Source organism: Biomphalaria glabrata, chromosome 10 (assembly GCF_947242115.1).
Source record: "Biomphalaria glabrata chromosome 10, xgBioGlab47.1, whole genome shotgun sequence".
Lineage (NCBI taxonomy): Eukaryota > Metazoa > Mollusca > Gastropoda > Planorbidae > Biomphalaria > Biomphalaria glabrata.
This window is the reverse complement of record NC_074720.1, coordinates 34,134,347-34,140,591: the sequence shown is the minus strand read 5'-3', so window position 1 is coordinate 34,140,591 and position 6,245 is coordinate 34,134,347. Positions and strand designations below refer to the sequence as shown.

The 6,245-nt window shown below is 34.8% G+C and overlaps 1 protein-coding gene across 1 annotated transcript in view; it reads left to right on the top strand.

The window, feature by feature from the left end:
- Nucleotides 1-584: 584 nt before the first annotated feature.
- The window catches only part of LOC106055228 (paired box protein Pax-6-like), a 111,370-nt gene continuing 105,709 nt past the window's right edge, over nt 585-6,245 (top strand). The window contains exon 1 of the mRNA XM_056044551.1: nt 585-1,452. The gene's annotated coding sequence lies outside the window, so the exon portion shown is untranslated. The remainder of the gene's footprint in view (nt 1,453-6,245) is intronic.

Genomic DNA, 6,245 nt, shown 5'->3' with positions numbered 1-6,245 from the left:
ACTGAGTATCGGCTACTATTATTTACAAAAAAGCACTGTATAAATAAATAAATAGATTAACGGAACGAAAAAATAAGTGTGTAGATCTTTGAACTATTGGAAGCCCCATTCCGAAGTGTCCCTGGGTCTCTCCGTGCTGGCGGACCTCCTCACTGCTCTATCCGTCGGAACACAGTGTTCTATGATCGTCGCGCGGCAGTTTTCATAGCCGGGTGCTTGGCGAATAGCAGGCAACGGGACCAGCAGGAGGTGGGGAAGTGGGCGCGGCTAACCCTTCGACGGATTATCGATAACGGGTTCACGCGCGGCGTTGTTTGGTCGCTGCGGCTCTGGTTATGGCTACCCGAACGCCCCTTGTCTCCCCTCCCCGCTTTCTTTTATTTATGCCCCGCATTTCCCTACGTCGTTTTTTTTTTTTTACAACTAGTACGAGTGGGTCCCACCCCCCATTTCGTCTGCATGAATCAGCAGGAGTCGCTCACATGATTTAAACTCCGCCCATCAGGTCGGAGCAGAATTTTTAGGGAGGAGGGGGGGGAAAGAGGGAGAAAAAATACAAAAAGAAAGGGACGCCCTTATTACTGGCCATGTGTTTTATTACGGCGGAGGTTACTCGGACAGTCCAGCTAATCTTTTGGGGCCCTCACGCTCAGATTGGTGCCCTTTTCTCTCTCAGAGCTCAGAGCGAGTAATTCTATCCAGCGACGGTTCAGTGCCCTGCCCAGTGGACCAGCCAAGCCAGAGCCAAGGCTCCGCAGTTAACCGGAGACGAAAAGCGTATGCTCAAATAGTATTCCACACCGGACCGAAAAAAAAAATCACGCAAAAACTTAGCCCAACGGACGATTGCCTCGACAGAATGCTAGAGTGCATCTGGTTGGGTATACACGACTGGAAGGATTACGCCTGAAACTTGACTATCGGCCCGAACATTGAGCCAATAACCGGACACGGAGTTACGTGTAACTGTTTACGCACCACCGTTTTCAGTGAGATTTTAAAAATAACAAGATAGACAATCCTAGAATTCGTGTATAAAAAAAAAAAGGTTAAAAAAAATCAACAAAAATAGTCTGATATTGTGTTCAAATTAGATTTTTAAAAATTCGCATGGAAATGAAATAGAAATAATTGAGCGTTACATTCAGACAGACCAGTTTTTTTTTCTTCGGATGTGTGCTTGGATCAGGTATTACGTTGAGTCCTCACACCTATCATTGGTGTGTTGATTTGTTGTCGCTGTGGATATTTCGGAGCTCTCGGCGGGTGGACTCAGTGTGTACTCCTAGACTGACAGGCGTGTGCTTTATGCCCGAGTAAATCTATAACTAGCCGGGATCGTTCCGCTGTACCGTGTAGCGGTGTTAGAGAAATGAGTTATTTCTAAGTGACATTTATCATGGTGTGTGCACTCTAACTGTTGGATTTACCCTATGGACCATTTCACTCAAGGTAAACATGCTTGTGATTTTTCTTTTAGATATACAAACTAGATCTATGGTTTCAGATACTTTACACTAAGCATTGCCGTATTTAGACTTGAAAAGATTTTTTTTTATGAGATTATGGGACCCTTTTAGGGCCCTTTATTAGCCCAGTTATCATATGTCAGTGCTAAATATTTTTTGGGGACTCTAATCTATAGCTTATGTTACATATAGGTAAATCCTGCTCTGACAATGAGTTAAAGTCTATGAAATAACGCGGTGCTTTATTATTTCTATACAATTAGACGTGCATTGATATATATTTGGTGAAATATATAGCCAGTAAAACCAAGTTTTTAGTTTAATAACAGAAGTATAATATGTGTGTGCTCTTGAGAACAGAATAGATGTTACAATATTATATGTAAACTACTTTTACTAAAATGTGGTCCGTAAAGTATAATGATAAAGAAATAAACAAATTAATGCTAAGACTATATATAAACAATAATCGCAAATCACACGCATACTTGGATAAATTAGATTATTACTTAATGAGGGTTGAGTTAGAATGGTCTATTGTGACATTTTCTTCCAAAGCTTAAACAATCACTACAATTAACTTTAAACGAATGTCTAATCCTAACTATAGAACAAATTAAAGCTCAACTTTAAACCTTACTCTAAATCTAAACCTAAATTTAAAATAAAATCTGAACTACCATCAAGACCTAACTCCAAAAAAAAAAAAAATAAAATACATATAGCCCGCAAATCATATTAAACCTACATGTAGATTCACACCAATTACTAAATCCAAACCTAAATCTAAACCAGATTCTAAGACAAAACTATCTAGATCTAACTCCTAAATCTAATTTAAATATAAACTCCCAACTTTACTCTCATCCTACTAGGATAATAAATCCCAGGATAGTTTTTGTTAATTTGCAATCTGCTCTTACATGCTTATGTCGAATCACATTAAGTTTGTTCTGAATCAATGATGTGACATATGTTTACCTGGAGCATTGCTAACTCTATAACAAGGACAGCATAAAACCTACTTCTGTCTGACATGATGTCGATTTGATACATACACATAATTACCTCATTTTTAATACATATTTTCAATATATATATTTTAAATGGTAAGATATATTACAATCATAGTATGATAAATTTTAGATGGTAAAATCTATTAAATGTTAAGTTTATAATATTACACATTTTAGATGGTCAGAAATATTACATGTTAATTTCATAATATGTTACATTTTAGATGGCCAGATCTATTACACATGAAGTTCATTATTCATTAAATAAACACACTGACTAATTTGCTCTTAATACACACTTTATGTATAATTAACCATAAATATTTTTTACATTCATATCATCCCTCACCTATTCATAAATAAATATGCAGCCTGTATCGCAAGAAATTTATGTTTCACCTGTCTGCGCAGATACACATACTATGTCAGTATATTAGTAAACAATAAAATGATTGACTAAAGCTCTCTGACTGTTGTATAGACATAGGCTTCATTGGTATCGTTAAAATATTTTTCTTATGTATACACCTTTGTAAAACAAATTTCCTCCAGTAAATAAAAATATTGTTATTATCAAACTGCATACACAGTAGCTGAATATTTCTATTACTTTTTTTTAGTCATACAGCGGAAACAAACAACTTTAAACCAAAATCTTTTTAATATCTTTTAGCAAAATTATATTCATACTACACACCATAATAACCTAGCTAGGGATTTGGGGGCCTGATGAACTTGACCTCCCTAGGGACACCTGCATTATGACATTCGACATCATAACATGAGATAATGGTGTAATATTTAATATCTAATGTAAAAAAAAAAATAATTAGGACGCTCATTAAGGGGACCCTCAAGTAGGGGCCCATTGGATTTTCAAATTTGGACCCCCTCTCCCTCCCCACCCCAGCCACGCCACTGATACATGGTTAGCCCTAGACTATGATAAATATAATTTAAATTATTTTAACAAATACAAACAACTTATGTTTAAAAACTTCGTAGCGCGAATGTTATAGTTCGCTTACACAATACAATGGTCCTAGAGAATGCATAAGTTTGCATTCGTTCTTTTTTTCTTCCCCGATCAAAGCCGGGTAAAACCACTAGTATCAAAATATTACTGAGCATTATCTTATAACATTCACGCACACATGCATATCTATAATACATTCTCGTAAGCCAGGACTAACACCAATTAAAATATTTCATTTCCTTATAGAAGATTATAATTGAAAAATTGGTTACATTTATTTTGATGTCTAGCATGTAGATTTAATGTTTACCAAAAAGCAGGCACTGTTTGCAGTTAAACAATATAAGCATTCAAATTAGAGTGTTAGGACCTAAATATTATGAACTAAATAAAATAACAATCAATAGAATGGTTCACTAAGGGGACACACACAATGATAAAATATAATAAATATTTTCAAATCTGTTTCAGTTGAAAGTTAGTTTTTTGTTTTTTTTTTTTCAATTAGTATCATTATAAAATTAGGCTCTAATGCATGTCTATTTTGTTGGTTACATAATATAAGATGAAATCTTAAAGCATATATATATATAAATATTAAAGACAGATCACAATATGACATAATTGGCTTAGTCAATGGAACAAGCGCAACTCCTACATACATTTCAATATTATTAGCCTATATATATATATATATTCTATTTATGATCGTTTTTCTTTTTTAAAACTCTTTGCTTAAATATTTGGTTTTCTAATGAACATAGGTCCGTGTCACGGAAATAGAGTACCCCTGCATTATTTTATTTGACCATCTATTTATCTCTCTATATAAACGTTTTAATTGTGGTAAATAACTACTTGAAAACACCTAGTAGTATCCTTGTAAGAATCTTACTTTAAAATTAAATATTTCTCTTTCCCACTTGATCTGTTCTGCTACTGTTGTTATCGTTTCCCTTTCTAAAAAAAAAATCTTTCAACCCCTTTAAAGAGCCCCTTAAAAAAAATCTAATACTCCTGCACAGAGTGTTTATTATATTGTTTATTATATTGTATAGCTAGATTTACATCTAGATCAACAGCTAAGATTGCTCACACATAACAAGCTAGCCATTACTTCTCTCAGTGGCCTCTAACCAAAACGTACATTGCCGTTTACCGTATCATGCCTTATCATGCCGTCTTTCCATCTTCGCTGGACAGTAATTGCCCGCCGCTGGGCATGATCGCTCGGACAGATCACAATATGACATAATTGGCTTAGTCAATGGAACAAGCGCAACTCCTACATACAGTAGTGCTGGAGTTGTCTTCCCGTTTCCACGAATGAATTGCCCTAACGCGAGACACACATAGCCTAGAAATGTGTAAACATAGACCCGTGATATCGGCAGGTTAGGATCAATACATTTAGATCTATAGTGTCACTATTTTCTATCTTCCTTTAAAATTAACTAGTGGATAAAGATCTTCACTTATCCATTAGGGCTGGTTGACCATTGGGGCACCACACATGACCGTCTTTCTCCATTCCTCCCTATCTTTTCCTTGACTTAAGTCTCAATGACAGACCCGTCTATTTTTTTTTTATATATATATTGTTTTCTCATCGCTGTCTTTATCTGCGTTTCTTTTTTTCTCTGGTATTGTTCCCTGCAGGAAAGCCAACCACCTTTAAAAACATTTCCATTTAACATTAAAAGAATGTATTTTAGGTGTCAATAAAAACATGTCACAATTTCTCTAAAGTCTGTCCGAAAATCTTTATTCACCGTTCAAATACATGTCACAATTTCTCTAAAGTCTGTCCGCAAATCTTTATTCATCGTTCTTATCTCGAACACAAAGTTGTTATTTGTATTACAACTAAGCCTTCTTCATTACACAGAAAGTCTACAGTCTTCGAGCATTTCAAAACAACCAGTGTAGTTTTTATATCGGCATTGACCATCAACTTGTTACTAAAAGTTGTAGAGCCCTCTTATATTTTAGACACTCAATATGAGATACACTCCTGTGATAGGAAGAGGATACATATCTTAGCACTCAGATATAGACATACATTGTGATCTATACCCTTTTGTCATCCAAAAATATACTATACACAAACCCATAGTTTTACGTTGATACATACAAGACGGAGGTCAGAAGAATTTATTTACTTATCTGATAAAATACAAATTGAGTCTAACATTTTTAATAAGCAAATTTTCTTAACATTAAAATCATAATTTTACGATATTATGTTTCTATACTGTTGCACACGCTTAATACCACTACCTCTAAGACTATTCCAATCTACAACTATAATAGATACTAATACGTATCAATAACAACCAGGCAAAATTCGGAGTGTTTATTTCAGAAACATGCTTATATGCATTTAATGTTTTAACATTTGTCTAGAACTCCTAGACTTGACAATGTAAAAGATAATAAAGAAATAAATATTTCTAAAGATCAATATTGTAGTCATAAATGTTTTGGTAATGAGAATGTACTAAGAGTCGAACAAGTTAAAAGTATTTTCTCCAGCTTAGGGCCGATTTCTAGGATTCATTTCAATTCAGACACTCTCTGTACAGAAGCAAAGACACCTAAATATTAAGAGTTCTAAAAATGTTGGCCCGACTATAATAAATGTGGAGGAATTATAGTGGGAGCAGTTTATATTATGTCAGTTCAAGCTACATGCACAACATTTCTATGTCTACGTAAATAAAGAATCCCATTACTTCTATCATTGTGATGTACGCATAGCCACTAACATTTTGAAACTGAGTG